The sequence below is a fragment of the Sminthopsis crassicaudata genome, chromosome 3, assembly GCF_048593235.1.
Source record: "Sminthopsis crassicaudata isolate SCR6 chromosome 3, ASM4859323v1, whole genome shotgun sequence".
In the NCBI taxonomy this organism is placed as follows: Eukaryota; Metazoa; Chordata; class Mammalia; order Dasyuromorphia; family Dasyuridae; genus Sminthopsis; species Sminthopsis crassicaudata.
The window spans coordinates 46,265,394-46,287,494 of NC_133619.1; the positions used below are offsets into that span (position 1 = coordinate 46,265,394).

The window sequence follows — 22,101 nt, forward strand, 5'->3', positions numbered from 1 at the left end:
GACCTCAAAACAAAGGAGAAAATCTAAGAAACATCTGACACTGAAAGAGCATGGCTAATAAGAAGACTGTTAAAGAAATTTAAAACCAGCAGAAATCAATGGATTTCCTAACACAAGATGAGACTAATGGACAATGGACTTATGGACATTTATAAATTCTCAATTTATGATTATTTGATCATGTTATTTGTTACATACTTCTAGTATGTATTATGTTACTATGTTACTATGTGTTTATATAATCTATGTAATTATGTGTAATGCCTCCCATATTGATGGATTTATGTTTCAAGGTCATGACCACCCTATGTTCTAAATCAAAAGAAAGGGGGAGATGTTAGGTTCTTACTAAGTGCTAATGAAATATTAGGTATCTCAAGTGCTAAGTCAGTACTTAACAATTTTCTAGTTCCAGCCTTTACTGGCAGTTTTACCCTTTCGAACTTCTGGGGAGGAGCTTACATGTTTAGGAGGAGCAAGTTCATTGGTTGAGGTAGTTTTTCCCAGAAGCGCCCATTCTCTGGGAGGATAAAAGAAGCAACACTGAGCAAGTTGAGAAGAGTCTCTACTCTAGGTCAGAGTTGGCGGCAGTTGAGACAGCAGATCTCCACCCAGAGAGCGATTGGCAGTTTCTGGAGACAATAGAACATTACAATGGAATATTATTGTTCTATAAGAAACTATCTGGAGGATGATTTCAGAGGGGCTTGGAGAGACTTAAATGAAGTGATGCTAAGTGAAGTGACTAGAATTAGGAAACCATTGTACATGGCAACAGCAAGATTATATCAGTTTTGATGGACTGGCTCTTTTCTACAATGAGGTGATTCAGGCCAGTTCCAAGAGACTTGTGGTGTGAAAAGCCATTTACATTCAAAGAGAAGAGTGTGGGGACTGAGTGTAGATCACAACATAATATTTTTACCTTTTTTGTTGTTTGCTTGGTTTTTATTTTATTCCTCAGTTTTCCCTTTTCACTATGGTTTTTCTTCTGCATTATGATAAATGAAGAATTGCACATATTTAATATATATTGAATTACTTGCTGTGGAAGAAAGAGGAAGAAAAATTTGGAAAACAAGGTTTTGTAAGAGTGATTGCTGAAAACTACTTTTTTGTAAATAAAAGGCTGTTATTAAAAAAAAAAAAGTTAAGTGGTTCAAATCTTAGCTCTATTCCTATAATGCAATGGCTCTAATTCATATCAAAATGTAGTATTTGTAATTCATATCTAAAGGTAGTATCACTATAGAGAGAATCATTTTACTGGGTTGAGATCTTTGATTTCTCTGCCAAAGAATATCACTCCTTGATTATTGGAATATTGATGTTGCAAAATCTATTCTGAAATGCAAGGCATAATCCACAATATCTTATAGGCCTCATTTTATTTTAGAAAGCAATAAACAAAAAGTCCAAAGATCTAGCATCTTAGAAGAAGACTTTATTAAGCCCTTTCCCCTAACTCTGTGGTCTTTACCAGATAAACTGTATGTTTCCCACAAATCCAGATGAAACCAAAAATAAAAAAAAAAAAGGCAAAAGGAAATAATTGAAGTGACAGTACTTGTTTTAATGCCTCTGAAGCTAAATAAAGAGTCTTCTATTCAGCATGTGGTTAGTAAAATGTAGAACCAGTTATGAAATGTCTACACATGCTCTCCAGTCTCTCTAAAGTGCTTATGTCCATTCTGCAAGCTCGCTCTCTAGCATCCTCCACATGAAGAGGGTGGAGAGCCTGTATCCACTAAGCAATTTTGGTAGGATCTGTCCAAATACCAGATCCCCCATTACATGCAATATATTTTTCCTTGTACATTTTTCTCCCCACCTCCCATTAAAAAGGAATTAGTGAATGAATTAAAAAACCCCCCAAAAATTTGTTAAATTCTTCCTATGAGCCAGGAATTTATGTGAAATGCTTTTTTGCTTCGAAGAACTTAAATTTTAAGAGGACTCAAAACATACACTAAGCACTGATATAAAAGAATCCCAAATCAGAAAATCTCCCTACTGTGCTATCTTCAATTGAGTTCTCTTAAAATTCTTGCCTACATCCCTTCCTCTCTAAAAGGAATGGAGCTTGGACATTCAGCTCCCCTTCTTGTTTCAAATCTATCTTATTTAACTTATGAAACTGCTGAATCTTTTCATACCAATCCTATAAGAGTAGGTGAAAATGAAGTTTACAACTTTTCTACCCTAACCATGATAAATGTGCCTGGAAATTACTGATAGTGACATTGAAAGGTGATCCTGGCATTGTGTCATCATATACCAGTGATTCAAACAAAGATAAACAGAACTAGCCAACTACTGTGAGCTGCCAGAGTGGGCTATTGCCACCCACAATCATGATGAGTACCCACCTGCTCTAAAGAATCTTGCAAATATAATAGCTTGCCTGTGCTAATCAATCATTTGAGAAAGTGACATGGAATATAAATGGCATTACTAAGACTATAACTAGATGTTTCAGACAATTACAGATGGCATTGATGAATCACCCAGACATTTATCCTATGTTTTGCAGGAGTACTGAGGAGAAAACCAATTTTGTTCAGTAACAGGATTTCAAAACATCTTGAAGCCAAGTATTATATTGCTTTTCATCTTGTCCTTTTGACTCAGTGAAACTCCTAGAAATAAAATGCCAACACAAAAATATGTAAGCTGAGATATTATAAAATATATTCACTTTATCAGTGTTGATATAATTTAGTCACAATCCAAACTCAAGATAGCATTTAATTCAAAAAAATCAGGGGACACAGAAGATAATACTGATTCTATTTTATTCTAAATTGTGTAAACATTTAATCGGTTTATATGAGGAGATATCAACTTTATGTACAAAAAGAGAATGTAAAATGAGAAGAAAAGGGAAGGTGTCTAATGAACATGATTAAATCAGTGATTTAATGTCATCAAGGCAAGAATCACCAACAATGGAGTATTTTTAATCATGTGTTGAGGACAAGTACAACAAATGGGCAGTACTGGGTATACACTGATAAATTGAATTTAACATTTCAAAAAAAGAGAAAAGGCCTACCTGGATACTGGGTGGATCCTCAGCAGAAATTTTTTTTTATTTATCTTTCACTTTTCAAAGAGGACCAAGGACATCACAAGTATTATCTTGAGTTGCCCATGGATTGGATTTAAATGAGACAGGATTGCACAAATTCTGTAAGCTCATTCTCTGTTTTTGAGCCGTCAAAATCCTGTGGTAGGACAAGAATCAAGATGACTGGCAATGACTACACACCTCTCAGATAGGCTAATAAGACAGGAAAAGATTATGACCAATGTTTGAGGGGATGTGGGAAAACTGGGACACTGATACATTGCTGGCAGAACTGGGAATGGATCCACCCATTGTGGAGACAATTTGGAACTATGCTCACAGAGTTATCAAACTGCGCATACCCTTTGATCCAGCAGCATTTCTTATATCCCTAAGAGATCTTAAAGGAGGGAAAGGGATCCACATGTGCAAAAATGTTTGTGGCAGCCCTTTTTGTAGTGCAGGGAACTGGAAACTGAGTGGATGCCCCTCAATTGGAGAATGAATAAGTTATGGTACATGAATGCTATGAATATTATTGTTCTATAAGAAATGACCAGCAGGAGGAATAGAGAGAGGCCTGGAGAGACTTGCATGAACTAATGCTAAATGAAATGAGCAGAACTGGGAGATCATTATACATGACAACAAAATTATATGACCATCAATTCTGATGGATGTGGCTCTGAGATGATTCAGAGCAGTTCCAACTTGTGTTGAAGAAGTCCATCTACCCCTAGAGAGAGGACTGTGGGGACTGAGTGTGGGCCACAACATAGCATTTTCACTCTTTTTTTGTTGTTTGCTTGCATTTAATTTTCTTTCTCAGTTATTTTTCTTCCTTCTTGATCTAATTTTTCTTGTGCAGCAAGATAACTGTTATAAATATGTATACATATTGGATTTAACATATATTTTAACTTAACATGTATTGTACTACCTATAATTTAGGGGAGAGGGTGAGGAGAAGGAGGGGATAATTTGGAACAGAAGGCTTTGCTAGGGTCAATGTTGAAAAATTACCCAGGCATATGTTTTGTAAATAAAAATAAAAAAAGCTTTAATGTTAAAAAAAAAAAAAAGATGACTGGCAATGGGCAGGATGCAGTAGATGACTTTGACATCTTTAACATCTAACAATACTTTAAATGCTCTACAATGCCTTCTTCCGCTGCCTTTATGGCTGCTGAAACAAATTATTCTCATCTGTTCATTCCACTGCAGAAAGTATTCACATACATGGGGCAGACATCCCCTAAGTCACCAACTTTGTTCAGCCCATCTGCTGAGACTCTTTACCAGGTGTGGTCATTGTGCATAGTACATCTTTCTCTGAGTCACAGGTGAAAGTTGCATCAAGGTAGACATAGAAGGTGGTTTTAAAAAAATAAGACAAAATGCAAATTAAAACAATCCTGAAGTACTAATAGGACAGAGAAGGAAAATGACATGGTAGAGGAGATGTGGGGAAAAAATAAGATATTAGTGCACTGTTGGAGTTGTGAATCAATTTAAACATTCTATAGGGCAGTTTTGAATTATGCACAAAGGTCTTTAAAAAGGCATACTCTTTGTCCTCGCAATACTAGATCTGTATCCCCCAAAAGATAAAAAACAACAATGAAAAGAATCCATGTGGACAAAAATATTTATAGCATCTCCTTTATGGGGGAAATGAATTGGAAATTACAGGGATGCTCATCAATTGAAGAATGGCTGAAAAATTGGGAAATGGGATTAAGATAGAACAATATTGTGATGAACAGGATGCTCTTCAGAAAAATATGGAAAGACTTCTATGTTCTGATGCAAAGTGAAATGTACTGTTTATGAGAAACAGTAAGATTGTAATATGAGCTTTGAATGACAATTATTCTCAGAAAAACTTAGAATGAAAAATTCTATTCATATTCAGAGAATTGTCTGAATATAAACTTCTTTGTTACTTTTTTTTGTATATGTTTTCTTTAACAACATGAATATTTTTGAAGTGTTTTGCATGGCTACACAAAATCTATATAGAATTGCTTCCTGAATGAGGGAAGTATGGAGAAATAAAAAAGAAAAAAGTCTGGGATTCAAATATTTTTAAATGAATGTTTAAAATTATTTTTACATATAACTGGGAAAACCAAAATATTAATTAAAAAAAAGAAAATATTGACAAAAACACAGCTGATGAGTCAGCATGGAGGATTACTGGTTTCTACCAGAAGAAAGGTACCCATACCAATGAAATTGAATCTATTCAAAGAAGAAAAAGAATAAACATTTTGTCTTTAAGCAAACATTGTGACTTAAGACTAAGTGTGAAGATTCAGGTTTATGTAGCTTGATGGGAACAAATTCTTTGATGAGGGAAATACTCCCTGGCTTGTACTTTCATATTTTGCAAAATAAATGGGGAAGAGCACCATTTACCAATCAAAGTATGGCATAAATGCAAACTAATCTTTTTTGGAAAATTTTCCGATATTTTAAGACTGTTCTTGATGATCACTTGTTTTTCATCATTAAGTTCTCTCTCTTTCTTCTTTTGGTTATTATTACCATGATATTTTACCATGTAAATATATTTTTGAAACCAGTATGTCATGTTTTGGGGGCTTCGTTTTTAGGACAAATGTTCATCTTGGAGCTATGAATGGCTCTTCTTTTTTTATAGGGCCCAATAACTGCAGAGGTCTTCCTTAAAATAACATTGGTTTTTTGAATTTATTGTAAATTTTTACTTCTTCAATTTGTCTCTCCTTTTGAGAAGGTTTCTTAATTCTTTCCAGCTCTATCATGTTTAAGTTAATTTCTGGCTTACCAAGAGGATTGGAATAGATAGATGACTTCTATAGTTTTCTGATCAACTCTGATATATTTTTTTAAAAAAGTAAAGTCCTTTTTTTTGGCTTGTTGTTACTTTGTTTTAATGCCTAAAGAAGAATGTGATACATGTCTGTTGGGTATTTTTTTTTGAAAACTGTCGAAATGTTAAAGGGAAAAGAAAGCTAGCATTTATCTGTCTAAATCATTAAATTATGAATGAGAATGCCTTCATATTCTCAGCAGAATCATCTCTAAGGTTCATTGAAGCTCTAAAAAGTTATCAATTCTATAAAAATCTCATAATAAGCATGCAATAGAATGTAGACAATGAGTTATATCATGGTAAAATTTTAGAAAAGAAAACCAATGAAAAGATTGGTAGAGAAGACAACAGAGGGTAATTGTTTTAGCATGAAGCTTATCTTTTAATGTGCTTTCCCAGGAATCTCAAATGTACAGTGTATAATCAATAAGTATAAGGTAGAAAAAAATTAAAGTGAGCAAAATACTATATTAGTTTGTAAGCTAAAGGTAGAAAACAAATGCATAGAAGCAGCTTATCCAGGTTCAAGGTGATTGGATAAAATTAAAGGAAGAAAAAGTAAAATGCAAAGTAGTAATATTTACAATGAAAATGCCAAAAATAATAAAAATATGTATGGAGGTTTTATGAATATTTGTCTTCTTTCCTTCCTTTCCTTCCTTTCCTTCCTTCCTTTCCTTCCTTCCCTTTTCTGTTTCTTTCTGTCTCTCTTTCTGTCTCCCTGTCTGTCTTTGTTTCTCTCCCTTTCACTCTCTCCCTTGTTTGCTCTTTTATTTTATTCTTTCCATCTCTCTACATATGTATCCTTCTATCCTTTCACAAACCTTCAGAAAAATGCTACACTAAAAGTTTCTTAATTTTGTAAAGATAATCTAACTGGTTTTGAGTTATATATGCATTTTCTAAAACGAATTAAAAACTGATTTCCTTTTTAGATATATAAACAAATCTTATATTCTAGAATGTTTTTCAAATTTCCCATCTAATCAATATTTATCATTGTGTTTAATCCATATTTTCTATACTAATATTGCTTAAAACAACAACATTAATATCTTGATATTTTGATAACCTTTTTCTTAGGTATAGTCCTATCTCCCTAGGCTTTGAGCTAAGTAGGAGAGTCAGTCTAACAGAAGAAACTACACTCTCAACAAAGGTAATTCTCTATTCTTTTTTTCCCCATATTCTTTTTTTGTGACAAATAAGGACTAAATTTTATAGCCAAATATAATTATATAACTAAATGTGTTATTTTAATGACTTTTTGATAATGTGAAGATTTTTGTGAATTTAAATTAATTTCCATATTTTAGGAGTAATCTCATTTTTCATAAGATTAAATGGAAAAAAAAATGACCAGAAAACTCCCGTTATTGCCACTTGATGTTTCACAAGTGTAGCTGTAGAAAACATGTGTATGAGTTAAATAAAAACACATTTGATAGAAGAAGGAAAAAAAAAGAAAATATAGTAGAGTCAGAATGCTTCCCATCTCTGCCTTCCCGTGTAGTAATTAGAAGACTCAAGAAATCACTTAACTTCTCTCACTGATTTTTTTTTTAATCTCACTGATTTTTTTTAATCTATAAAATATCATGGGGAGGAGCGTAGAATAATGTTTTTTTTTTTTTTCCAGAAAATATATTAACCACTGATAGCATATTCCCTGTGGTGTTGGATAATTAAAAAAAAAAAAAAAAAAAAAAAAAAAAAAAAAAAAAAAAACAGGATCTAGACTGCATAAAGGTCCAAACGAAAGGGTTTCTGAATGATAATGTTCTTCAATGATTTCTTTCCTAAGTTGTCATTTATAATAGTATATCAAACTACAGAATTCTACAAAATCTTCTCAAAAAATCCATAATCCTACAAAAAAAATATCCATTGAGAGCAATTTGGAACTATGCCCAGAAAGTTGTCAAACTGTGCATACCCTTTGACCCAGCATTGCTGTTATTGGGATTATATCCCAAAGAAATACTAAAGAGCGGAAAGGGGCCTGTATGTGCCAAAATGTTTGTGGCAGCTCTTTTTGTTGTAGCTAGAAACTGGAAGATGAATGGATGTCCTCAGTTGGAGAATGGTTGGGTAAATTGTGGTATATGAAGGTTATGGAATATTATTGTTCTGTAAGAAATGACCAGCAGGAGGAATACAGAGAGGCTTGGAGAGACTTAAATCAACTGATGCTGAGTGAAATGAGCAGAACCAGAAGATCGCTGTACACTTCAACAACAATACTGTATGAGAATGTATTCTGATGGAAGTGGAAATCTTCAACATAAAGAAGATCCAACTCACTTCCAGTTGATCAATGATGGACAGAAATAACTACACCCAGAGAAGGAACACTGGGAAGCGAATGTAAACTGTTAGCACTATTGTCTATCTACCCAGGTTACTTATACCTTCGGAAGCTATTAATTAATGTGCAACAAGAAAATGGTATTTACACACATATATTGTATCTAGGTCATATTGTAACACATGTAAAATGTATGGGATTACCTGCCATCTGGGGGAGGGAGTGGAGGGAGGGAGGGGAAAATTTGGAAAAATGAATTTAAAAAAATATCCATTGTATAGATGGAAAACAGATTCTTAGGAGATTATGGTTGAGTGAGCTAAAATGTCAGCAAAAAAATAACAAAAACAAAAACAAAAAACCTTAGTGTTTGTAAACATTTGTTTTGTTTTGTTTTATTTTATTATTATTATTTTGTTATAATACTGCAGTGTGTTGTAAGGGATTCATTCGTAAACAATCAGATAACAAAAGGAAATAGGACTATCATGTGGTCCAGTGGAAAATAATAGTGACAACCCCTCATTTTATTTTGACTTAGAATGTATGTCAAAAAAGTACTTGGTTCTTTATATAAACTATAATCCTAGTTGTAAGGAAAAACATCTGTTGTCACATAGACAAATGTACCTTTATGGAGAGAATAGACTTCTCAGTATGAGCTGTCTCCCAGGTACTTATATTATATAGAAAATATATAGGCACATTCAGTTAACAGACAGTCATTGGATTTGGGCAGAAGTTTATTGTATTTAAAGAAAAGGGATGAAGAGATTTTTCTAATTTTTTAATCAATGTTAGCCATAACAATTTGAAAAATGGTGGACTTTGTATTCTTTCTGGTCTGGAATGAAATGGAGTAGAGGAAGGCAAAACACAGAATTTAATGTGACTGACTGCCATTTTTACACTTGAAATAGAGGTTTATACTGTAGTAGCACTGCTTATTCTATGTAGGAAAAAAGGGTCAAACAACTAATGAATGTGAATAGGATGGAAATGCATTTTTTTCTGTTTTAATATCAACTGCATCAATCTATCCATTATATCATGCTGCCTCTGCTTGACTTTTGATTTTCTTAAAAAGGTTAGCCTGTATCTTCACTGTGTCTTCACTACCCACTAAATGCTTCTACTCTTTTCCCTAAATATTTCAAAACATTATGGGATGTCATGTACAATTGGAATAACCTGAATGGTTCATGCAAATTATTCTAGTCGTGACTAAAAGCGTTTAGTAAACCATAAAGCAAATTCTAGTAGTTAGAAATATTATTCTGCAAATAAACATTTAAGCAGTTACTATGTAAAAATAATAGCTGGAGGTTATTCAATGAAAAAGAGTAATTAGGTATAATCTAGATCCAATTGAAACAAAGAGAACTTTTTAAAGCCTTTTTTAAGTTTATGAAAACTGTATAGGACAAAAAGAAAATTGTCCCAGCTTTTTGGAAAAAAAAATCTAGCCCCCAAACCCCAAAATATTTCACAAAATAGGTTACAAAATGATTTTCCTATTGACAGGGAACCTAAGTCTAAGGATATGGTACTCTAAGTGGAGAACACAGAGAAACACAAGGACACAGAAGATGTGGGAAGATCTTATTAAAGATTTTAGAACTGTAGGACATTATATTTGTATGGGTAATTTGCATATATGACATGGACATATTTGCATATACCTAACTAAAAACTAAACTTATATGACTAAAACTCTCTGTCTCGGTTTGTCTTCCTCTGTCTCTTTTTCTCTGTCTCTTTCTCTTTGTCTCTGTTCTTCTCTGTATCTGTCTCTCTGTTTCTCTGTCTCTGTATATCTCTGTCTTTCTCTGTCTCTGTCTCCCTCTCTGTCTGCTCTCCACATGCAAACATACACACACATACACATGTGTACATATTTGGGAACAAAGTTATTAAAATAATTATAAATTTCTCATAGGAAATTTAGGAAATTGTCACCATTTAAATGAAAGGTAATTTGATGAGAAGCAGGAAGATTTGAATTAAGCTTTTTGGAAGTGATGAAGATAATTATGTAAGAAATAAAAACAAGAGCCGTCAACTGACAAAGAGAGGAAACTATGTGAATCCTGATTGGCAGAACAAAGACTAAAGTTTCAGATACTGTCCTTCAGTGTTTCCTAAAGCTTATGAGTTGAAGCTTCTCAGAAATTTACCTTGCCCCTTTTCACCTCTGATTCAGGAAAAAGCCAGAGAGAGACAGAGACACACACAGAGATAGAGAGACAGAGAAGAGAGAGACACAGAGAAAGTGAGAGAGACAGAGACAGAGAGAGATAAAGATACATACACAGACAGAAAGGAAGAGAGAGAGAGAAAGAGACAGAGAGAGAGAAAGAGAGAGAGACTGTAACTGAATTTTTGTTTTGTAAGAGTTTTTGAGATTGCATTGCCCTTACTTAGTGTGACATATTTGCTTTGAATTTTACAGGGATTGGGCAGTACAACATCTGAGTGAGTCAAATATTGTTTGCATTCATTTATATATACTAACTATACCCTATCTAGTGACCTTTATAATTCTGTCTTACAATGAAATGATATTCACATTAAAAGTTGCACATTTACACCCACTTTTAGAGGTGATTGTAGATAAATTTGAGTATAAAAGAGAAAATAATTTTACCCAAAATGAAATGCATTGAAGACCAACAGAGAAGCAGTTTCTCATCTGCAGATATGGTTCAATGTGTCTCTAACATCAAAGCCTACAGTCCAGAGCGGTGTCTGAACATATCCCTCTTATGCTTCCATGAAAGGTTCCTATATATGTGCCCACTCCTTTCCATAAATACTGAGTGCGACTGAGGCATCATTTTATAAATATATATATATATATATATATATATATATATATATATATATATATATATATGTATATATATATATATACATATATATGTGTGTGTATGTATATATGTATATATACATGCATATATATATAATATAGGTATGTGTTTATTGTTTATAGCATAATAAATATATATTTAAGTATATAATGCCATCTTGCCTTACTACAAAAATGACTCTTAAAATATATAATAGTGTCATTATTGGAGTCAAGACATTGTCTAAAGAGAAACACATTGGTATAAGATCAAGTTAATTTGTTGAGTAGTAAACTTTTCCCTCTATAGGGTTATACCTAGAACCTTTAAATAAATTGAGTGTAATAGTGTAATGGCAGTCCTGCTACTGACAGAATAGGTTCGATCAATGGAACCAATTCAGATAATGAATCTACAAGGCTCATGCCAGATGCAGAATTGAGCTACAAGTAGAGTTTATACCTTAGCCATGCCAAAATATAATATACAGAGTTTAAATAAATGTTAATTTTTCACTAACTGCACTATCAAAACTGGATCATGAGAGGAGAATAGCAATAACCAAAAAAAATAAGAGAGAAAAATTCACTAACTGCACTATCAAAACTGGATCATGAGAAGGGAATAGCAATAACCAAAAAAAATAAGACAGAAAAATTCACCCAAACCATAAGTTTTCTGATTCTATGTGTGTATAGACATACATATAAACACAAACATGTTCATGTATATATACATACATATATACAAGTATATTGCATAAATATGTATATTTACTCAGTACATCCATTATATACATACACACAAATATACACACATATAAAAATATATAAATTATGCTTGACCAGAATTCTCTAGATAAAAAATATCTAAGAAGTTTTTTATATATATGGGGTGATTAACAGAACATATTTTGCCTTTAGCTTTGAAGCATCTCTATGACTCCTTTAAAATCACATTCCAAATGTGAACCCAAATGGATGGGTTTCAATAAGATGGCTTATTTGTAGACTGTATAAAATAGGAAACAGAAACTCCTGTGTTCTACAAGTAGATAATAGATGAAGATGATTTTTTTCCCTGATGGAAATGGACTTCAAGCTGGGAAACCTCATTTAGCATCAAACTTAAGTATAAGATGGCTGCAGTTTTTCTGTACTGCTCTACCCTCCTATTTCTGCCCATTAGAGCTCATTTTGACTCAAGAGCTGGTATATCATCCTCAAATACGGATTGACAGAAATATTGACTTTATATTTCACCTTAGAATCTAGCTCCCTATCTCTTTAGGTCCCAAACTTATTTGTTTCAGGGAATATTGTTGAAAGAGGTTACAATTTTGTAAAAGGTGACTATAGAATGTGAAACAAGTTAATCTAACATGAAGCAAAAGGAAAAGACCATTTTGTCACTGGGTGATATTGAATATTGAGAATCATGAATCACATATCATTGGTAATTTTTGAACATTTTCTCCATGGTTTTACTTTTAGAAATGAATGGTAAAGCTTTCTTGTTTGAAATCAACCAGTTTTATATAGATGTGCTCAGACCTTTGTTCCCCAGACAGACTTGCTATTCTAATGAAAAATTTAGCAGTCTTTAAACCAGTCCACCCCCAGCTAGGTTTTTCTATTATGAGGCAATACAGGGAGTCTCATGGAACTGTTGGACATCTTCCTCAGTTTGAATAACCTCAGTGAATTCAGTAAACCTGGTTAATTCTGCCCATTTTCTCTCTTGGATTGCCTCCCCCCCTTCAGCCCAATTTTTCTTCAATGACAGCTGCCTTGATTTAACTTTAGTTCATCCAATATATTGTCAGTCAGTGAATAAGCAGTTTTAAGTGCTCATATGTACCAGGCATATGCTGAGGATTGAAAGAGACAAAATGCTTTTTTTTTTCCTCTCAAGGAGCTTACAATCTAAGAGGGGAAGACAATGAACAAATATATACAAATAAGATATAGATTAATAAATAAGAACTATTCAACAGAAGAAAAGAACTACAATTAAGAGGGGTTGGCAAAGACTTTTTATAAAAAGTGGGACTTTAATTGAGACTTGAAGTCAGGGAAACTGGGAGACAGAGATGAAGAAACTGAGCATTCCAGGTATGGGAGACAGACTTCCAGGTATGGGAGACAGACAGGAAAACAAGCTGAGTGAAGTAGTGTCTTGTTTGAAGAATAGTAAGGAGGCTCTTCCTTAGATCAGAGTATGTGGTGGAGAATAAGGTGCAGAATGATTGCAAAGGTAGGCACTTACATAGATTGTTTGCTTTTGTTATTAATTTTATCCTTAGTCTTGGTTTGGGTATTAGGTTGGAAGTCAATGCCTAGTTTCTGCCATACTAATTTCCAATTTTCCCAGCAGTTTTTGTCAAATAGTGAATTCTTACTCAAAATCTGGGGTCTTTGGGTTTGTTGAACACTAGATTTATTATAGTACACTATTTTGTCCTGTGAACTTAACCTATTCTATTGATTATTCTATTTCTTAACCAGTACCAAATAGTTCTGATGACTGCTGCTTTATAATATAGTTTTAGGTCTGGCCCAACTAGGGCACTTTTATTAGCATTTATTTTCATTAATTCTCTCAAAATTCTTGACCTTTTGTTCTTCCAGACGAATTTTGTTATTATTTTTTCCTAGGTCTGTAAAGTAATTTCTTGAGAGTTTGATTGGTATGGCATTAAATAAGAAGGTTAATAATTTAGGTAGTATTGTCATTTTTATTATATTCCCTCAGGCCTACTATGAACACTTAATATTTTTCCAACTTATAGATCTGACTTTATTTGTGTGGTAATTGTTTTGTAGTTGTGTTCATATATTTCCTGACTTTCAAAGGGACATCTTTTCTTGGGTATGTGTCCTTCAGTACCTGACTAATTCACTCCCAACAGAAGCAATAAGTAGGGCAATTTTTGCAACTTTGTGTAATTGTGTAAAAAACAAAAAGATCTCTTTGGGATTCTCTAAGCCTATGCAGAGCAGGTGAATTGAGTATTTGAATTTAATGGAAGAAGTTTTCCTAATGGTTCCCTACAGCAATAAATCCAGAATTTAGGGCATATATTCTTATATGAATGAGTCTGATGTACAAGTTAGATTGTATGTGTAGTTAATCCAATTTTGAAACTTTTTAATGAATGGCATACTCTATTAGTAATAAGGAGTATCAATTCATATGGTTATTAATAATTTGCAATTCTTTTAGTCATACTTTTGTAGTCTTTTCAAAAGAGTAACACTTCATTTTATTTTATATTCTTTGATAGTATTAAACATTTATCTATTAGAAAATAACTTTTGGTCTTATAAATGTAGTTATCTATTAGATAATAAAATATTATCTAAGGAATTTTATTAAATGATTTTCTCATTTATTAATTGTTCCTCTCTCAATCTAGAGATTTATTTACTTATTTTTGCTGAGGCAATTGGGCTTCAGTGACTTGCCCAGGGTCATACAGCTAGGAAGTGTTAAGTGTCTGAGACCAGATTTGAATTCAGGTCCTCCAGACTGCAGGGCTGGTGCTCTATTTACTGCACCAACTAGCTGCCCCTAGAGATTTATTTATTTGTTTATACAAGGATTTTCAATTATATGTAATCAAATTTTCAATTTTATCTCTTGTAACTGCCCGTATTACATGTTTGCTTTAGAATTAATCTTTTAGCCAAATCCATGAACAGTATTAGATCTTTTTAAGTTTTTATGACATGATCTTTAGTATGCAGGTTATATCTCAATTTTGAATTTATTATAAAATATGATACAATATGTCAGTCTAAACCTACTTCCAGACTGATTTTTAGTTTTCCCAGAAGTTCTCATTAAATAAAGACCTTTTTTTTTAAGCAATTTGTTTGAGGTTTTATTGAACACTTGAGTTATTGAGTTTATTATTTATTATTTTCCTGTTAGGTAATAGTTCCATTGCATCACTCTACTATTTTTAAATATGAACTGATTCCAATGGTACTTTTCATGCTATTAAAAGGGGTGTTTTTCCCCGTATTGTTTAATAATTTTTTTTTCACTTTGTCTAGGCTTTTTCTTTTTCTATTTGAGAAAATCATGTTTTTGAATTTTTTAATGTTTTGAGTTTATATTGATTGTTTTCCTAATATTGAATTGTACTTGCTTTCCTTATATAAATTCATCTTGATCAGAATTAATGAAATCTTAGATTCATAGCTTCAGATGTTTGACAGGATTTTATTCAAAAGTTTTTGAATCGAAATTCATTAAAGTTATTTAGTCTATAGTTTTGTACTTCATCCTTCAGATGTTTGACACTATTTATTTGACAAGAGGAGTATTAGAGCTCTTTCTCAATATCATAAATGATTTGTGTAGTGTTAGAAATTTCTTATTAAAATGTTTCATAGAATTGTCCAATAAATTCATGAAGATTAGAATATCATCATTCCTTTTCTCTGACAGGGTAATTCTTTATTTGGTGTTCTGATAGAAGATTATTCTTTCTCTTTCTCTCTCTTATTCTTAGTTCTGTTAGCCTGTAACTATGTTCTGATCATTTTAAAAAAAATAACTCTTTTTTCCCCTCCAGACTTGAGATGTAATTTCTCTTTGTTCAGCCACTATTTTTTTAATTTGATTTTTTTTGTCTTTTAAAAATTGAACAAAAGTTGATATATTTTGTTAATTCTCCCAAATGCTGGCTTTAAGTTTATTATTTCTATAGCTTTGATATTATTCTCTCTAAATTTTTTGTAGTCACCTCCCACTATTCTTAGCCAACATTTCAGTGACTGCTCTTTGTTTCTATCCTCTGTAGCTTTCCTTAAGGACATTTTCTTTAGGTCTGTGACACATTCCATTCACTCTATTGTTTCACTTCAGTTTCCTGAAAATCTCTTCAACAGATGCTAGTCTGCACAATGATCTCTTTTACTAATTTCCATGATTCAGATGTTCCCCTCTTCCTCCAACTTTCCTAGGGAAATTGTAATATAATATTGACTTATAGAGAAAGAGCCACCAGGTATTTTTATATCTTCTTATTCTTATTCTTATTCCAATGACTTCACACATGTTTTGTTTGGGAATGCAATCAGCGGTTTTTCTGCTAACAGATTTTTGAGTTGTGGGGAGATGGCAGAAGTTTTCCTGATTGCAGGATAAGTGGGGGGCACTAAGGTCAGACCCCAGTGATTATAAGGTGGTGACATATGTTAGCAATATTCCATCTCTTTATGAAACTACAGAACATACACACAATGATAAAACTATGGACCACAACAGCCAGACATGAGGTCACTATGGATACAGGGCCACGGCCTGGTACTGGGAGCCTCACTCTGGGCGACAATAGAAGTCAGTACTGCAATATGTGCTAGAGAGGAAGCTGTTACATTGTCATTACAGCATAATGGCAATGATAGAGTCAAGCTGGGACTTGTAGTACTAACTGTTACTATACCCGCACACCAGACACAGCCCATATATCCCCCCTGCAGCGGCTGTGACACGCGCAGCATGCACTGTACATCCCTCGTGCCTCTCTGTTGTGGTGGCTTCCATTACTTTACAAGGCCACAGGCCATCAGTTCTCCCTCTTCTGCATCTCTCTCCCTTCCCCCCCCTCCCCCTCCCCCCCGCCTGGGAACTCACCTCACCTCAGTATTGCCTCAGACTCTGTCTCTGCAGCCTCATCCCAGTGCCAGAAGTGGGCATTGCTAATGCGAGTTTAGGTCAACTATCACTTCCAGTCTCATGTTGCCATAACCCGGAGGGCTGCATAAACATCCTCAGTGGGCCGCTTGTGGTCCGTGGGCCGTAGTTTAAGGACCCCTGGTGAAAGACATAGAAATGCTGTGGGTTAAGATTCCTTTCTAATTCCCAACCCCCATGAATTCCAATGGGAGATATATCCAGGCTCTCCCAGCCCCCATTGGATCTGAGCTAACTTGGGCTGTCCCAGCCCCCATTCTAATAATCTGCTCAGGTTCCCAACCCCCACCCCAAGCACAAACAGCTTCCTCCTTATCTAAAAACCCATTGAATTCTATTCAAATTCTAACCCTGGCTGAAGCTCAGGCCAGAGGCCAACCTGGGACTGCACCCAGGAGCCCCTTCAGATTACCAACAGCCCCCCATTATAAAAGGGGAAAGCTGCAGTCCACTCTTTGCAGAAGTCCCAAACATGGCATCCTTATGCAGGTCATGGCAAGGGTCTCTGCCCACCGGACCTGCAGTTACGGTGCCCTCTTGTCTCTACCTTCAACTTCACTAAGCTTTACTTCCAAACCCCACAATAAACCTCTTTTATCAATCTCGGTTTTCTGGCCAGTAAATTCCTTTACAGAGGACTCTTGTGCTGCTGCTACTAGACCTCATTTACGTTTGTATCCCTGCACAGAATCCAAAGCAGATTCAGGGGAACTCTATTTGACTTCCCTGTACCCCGAACCTGCCACTAGACCTCAATTAAAGCTAATTTCATCTAGATACCCCTTATCTAATTCTCATCAGAAATATAAGGAAATGTTATTGTTCTATAAGAAATGATGAGCAGGCTGAATTTCAGAAAAGCCTAGAAAGACTTACCTGAATCGATGCTGAGTGAAGTGAGAAGAACCAGGAGATCATTGTACTCAGTGACAGCAAGATTGTCTGATGATCAACTATGATAGAATTAACTCTTCTTATCAATACAATCAGTTAATACAATTCCAATAGACTTGGCATGGGAAATGTCAGAGAAATTGAGAAATTGCTGATTGAAACATACTGCTTTTGAATGTTTTCTTTTCTTTTTCTTCTTTCTTGTAGTTTTTTTTCTAATTTTTTAACTTTTTAAAAAAAGTTGATTCCCAAATCTGTTTTTTTTCCCTTCTTCTATCCTTTCCCTGAAAAGATAAGCAATCTGAAAAAGTGCAAACACATAAAACATTTCTATATTGCTATTTTGTATAATACTCAAATAAGAGAAAAAAATGAAAGAAAGAAAAAAGGAAAAAAAGAAAGAAGGGAGAAAAAAATGGAAGAAAGAAAAAAGAAGATAAAATCATGTCCTTTGGTTTGTATTTAGATGACATTGGTTCTTTCTCTAAAGACAGATAATTTTTTTAAAGCTTTTTATTTTCAAAATAAACATGGATAATTTCCAACATTCACTCCTACAAAATCCTGTGTCCTAACTTTTTTCCCTCTCTTCCCTTCATCCCCTCCCCAAGTAAGGAAGTGATCCAATATATGTTAAACATGTGCAATTACTCTATACATATTTCCACAAGTCAGACAACATTTTTCAAGATGAGTCCTTTGAGATTGTCTTGGATTAGTGCATTGCTGAGGCAATCTAAGTCATCCAGTTGCTCATCTTTTTTCTGAAATATGCCTATTTATCATTTCTTATTGAAATTCCATTGTATTGTATTCCATTACATTCATATATCACAACTTGTTCAGCCATTCCCCTATTGATGGGCATCCCCTCAATTTCCAATGCTTAGATGCCGCAAAAGAGCTCTTTTCAATATATTTTTGTACAAATAGATTATATTCCTTTTTAAAAAATCTTTTTATACAAACCCAGTAGTCAAAGGGTTTGAACTGTGTTTCAAAAACTTTTCAGAATTCTTGGACCAGTTCTCAACCCCACCAATAGTGCACTAGTGTCACAGTTTTCCAGCATCCCTTCCAATATTAATCATTTTCCTTTTTTATCATATTATCCATCTGATGGATGTGAGGTGTCACTTCAGAATTATTTTAATTAGTATTTAATCAATAAGGATTGGAACCTTCCCCCCTCATATAGCTATAGATATCATTGATCTATTTATTGGAAAACTGCCTGGTTACCTTCTTTCACTGTCAACTGAAAAATGACTTATATTCTCCTGAATATGACTTTCTTCAAATATTTGAGGAATGAGAACTTTATCCAGAGATTCTTCTTGTGATTTTCTTCCTACCTCCAAATTTCCTTGCCTTCTAATTTTTGGTTATATTGGTTTTGTTTGTGCAAAAACTTTTTTTAATTTTACATAAAAAACTAATCCTTTTTTATTTGGTAATATTCTCTATATTTTCTTTGATCATATTTTCCCATTTATCTATAGTTCTGACAGGTAAAGTATTCCATGCTCTCTTAATTTGCTTTTCATATTATTAATAACCTCTTCCACTGATTGACTACTCTATTTCTTAGCCAGTTCCAAATGATTTTAATGAAAGTGGCTTTATAATATAGCTTTAGGTTATCTACAGCTAGGCCACCTTCATTTGCAACTTTTCATTAATTCCCTTGTCATTCTTGATTTTGTTTTTCCAGATGAACTTTGTTATTTTTTCTCTATCTGTAAAATGATGTCTTTGGAGTTTGATTAGTGTGGCACTACATAAGTAGACTGATTTAGATAGTCAAATTTTCATTATATTCGCTAAATTTCTAATACAATATAAAATAGTAATGGTGACAATCTTGTTTTACCCCTGATTTTCCTGGAAATGTTCTAGGTTGTCCCCATTACATATGATGCTTACTGATGATTTGAAATAGATGCTACTAATCATTTTAAGGAACACTCCATTTATACCTATATTCTCTTGTGGTTTTAATAGGAATGAGTTTTGGATGTTATCAAATGCTTATCCTGTTATCTATTGAAATAATCCTTTAATTTTTGTTAGTTTGCTTACTGATAGAATAGAATCAAATATGCTAATAGTTTTCCTAATATGTAATTAGCCCTACATTCCTAGTATAAATTCTACTTGTAAAGTTGGGCAAAATAACTCTTAATTATTACTCTAATTTCCCCTTCATTGGTACAAAGTTCTCCCTTTTTATTTCTGAGACTAATAATTTGATCAGAAAAAGGAAAGAAAATCAAGATTAACTAAAGGTTCATCTATTTTTTCCTAAAACCAATTCAGTTTTATTTGTTAATTCCATAGTTTTTTTACATTTAGTTTTATTAATATCTCCTTTTATTTTTAGAATTTCAAATCTGTTATTTAAATGGGGTTTTTAAATTTTATTGTTAGCTTTTTTAGTTGTAAGGCCAAATCGTTGATCTTCTGTTTTTCTATTTTATGTCAGTAAGCATCTAGAGATATAAAATTTCCCCTAATAACAGTTTTGGCTGCATCCCACAAATTTTGGTTATGTTGTCTCATTACTCATTCTCTTGCATGAAATTGTTGATTGTGTCTATTTTTTGTTGTTTCACCCATTCATTCTTTAAGATTATTTTCCCCTGGCTGTAAAGGGCTGAAACTCTTGAGTTAATAACACAGAGGTGGGACAATGGAGCACTTGAGGCCAATTACTGATTGGACAATACTCTGTAAGTATGCGCTTAGAAAATGGCCCTTCCCACTATCTTGTGCTGGCCCAATCGTTTAGTTAGTGCATACAGAGAATTGTGGGAGGGACTAGGAGGTGCAGTGAGGCTAGCCAGAGTCACTTCTGCTAGAGAGAGAAAATGAAGTGAGGTAGCAGAGATCCTACCCATCCACTCTCTCTTCACTTCTACTGCTAAACACACCAAGAATAAAGACTTTTGCTTATCCTGACTCCAGCAGATTCTAAGGTACCCACAGTCCTAATGTGGTAGCAACACTTGGCCTTTTATTGCATGTAATTTTTATTGCATCATGATCTGAAAAATTCATTTAAGATTTCGGCATTTCTGTGATTTTGAGGTTTTTATGCTCAAACACATGGTCAGAGTTTTATAGGTTCTATGAACTGCCAAGAAAAAAAGTATACTTCTGTTTTCCTTCAATTTTCTTCAAAATTTTTGTAATATTCTATTTATTTCCCTTACTTCTTTCTTGTATTTTGTGGTTTACTTATCTACTTTTGAGAGAGCAATGTTGAGATCCCTCACTAGTATAATTTTGGTGTCTATTCTTGCAGATCTCAACTTCTCTAATGAAATTTGGATGCTATACCATTTGGTGCATATATATTCAATATTGCTATGGCTTCCTTATTTTTGGTACCCTTTAGCAACATATACTTTACTTCCTTATCTCTCTTAGATAGGTTTTTGCTTTTGTTTGATCTGAGATCAGGATTGCTACTCTTTTTTTTTTTTAACTACTTTACCTGAAGCATAATACATTCTGCTCCAGCCTTTTACCTTTACTCTGTATGTTACTCTGCTTTAAATTATATGATTAAGGCTTTTATCCAGTCTGCTATCTGCTTCCTTTTTAATGGGAGAGTTTATCCCATTCAGATTCATAGTAAACACGACTAATTCTGCATTTTCCACCATCTTATTTGCCCCAAGTTATGCTTTTCTCTTTCTTTTCTTCAGTATTTGGCTTCTGACCATCACTTCCCTTCAAACAGCCCTCTTCCTTTACAGCCCCTCACTTCTTATACCTTTCTCCTACTGCTTCTGTTTCCCTTCTATTAGTCTCCTGCTTTCCTTTCCCCTTTCTCCTCCCATTTCCCTATAAAGTGAGAAAAGTTTCTCTGTGAAACCAAGTGTGTTTGATATTCTCTTTGAGCCAGATCTAATCAGAGTAAGATTTACACAATGTTCATCCCCCTCGCTTCTTTCCCTTACTTATAATAGATCATCTTTGCTTCTTAATGAGAAGTAGTTTTGCTCATTTTACCTCCATGTCCCTCTTTTTGCTGGTACAATCCCCTTTCCACTTCTAATTGCTTTTTCATATTAGCACAAAAAAATCAAATTATGCCCACACTCTCTTAAAAAACACCAGTTAGTATACATCTCAAGAATCCTTTCCTTTTTACCTTTTCATGCTTCTCTTGTGTTCTGTATCTGGAGGTCAAATTTTTTGTTCGGCTCTGATCTTTTCACCATAATTGAAATTCACCTATCATCATCAAATGTTCATCTTCTTACCTGAAAGATAATGCTCAATTTAGCTGGATAGTTGATTCTTGGCTACAATGCAAGTTCCTTAATCCTTTCAGAATCACCAGATTCCAGGTCCTTTGATCCTTTCAGGTTCTGATACTGACAGAGTGATCCTGACCACA

General features: G+C 33.8%; 1 long non-coding RNA gene across 1 annotated transcript in view; it reads right to left on the reverse strand.

The window, feature by feature from the left end:
* LOC141560375 (uncharacterized) overlaps positions 1-22,101 on the reverse strand; it is a 46,048-nt gene that overhangs the window by 7,817 nt on the left and 16,130 nt on the right. The window contains exons 4-10 of the long non-coding RNA XR_012487706.1: positions 21,853-21,964; positions 17,673-17,991; positions 16,737-16,916; positions 3,056-3,227; positions 2,488-2,639; positions 926-1,045; positions 463-632 (exon numbers count right to left, since the gene is read on the reverse strand). This is a non-coding gene — a long non-coding RNA (uncharacterized LOC141560375). The remainder of the gene's footprint in view (positions 1-462; positions 633-925; positions 1,046-2,487; positions 2,640-3,055; positions 3,228-16,736; positions 16,917-17,672; positions 17,992-21,852; positions 21,965-22,101) is intronic.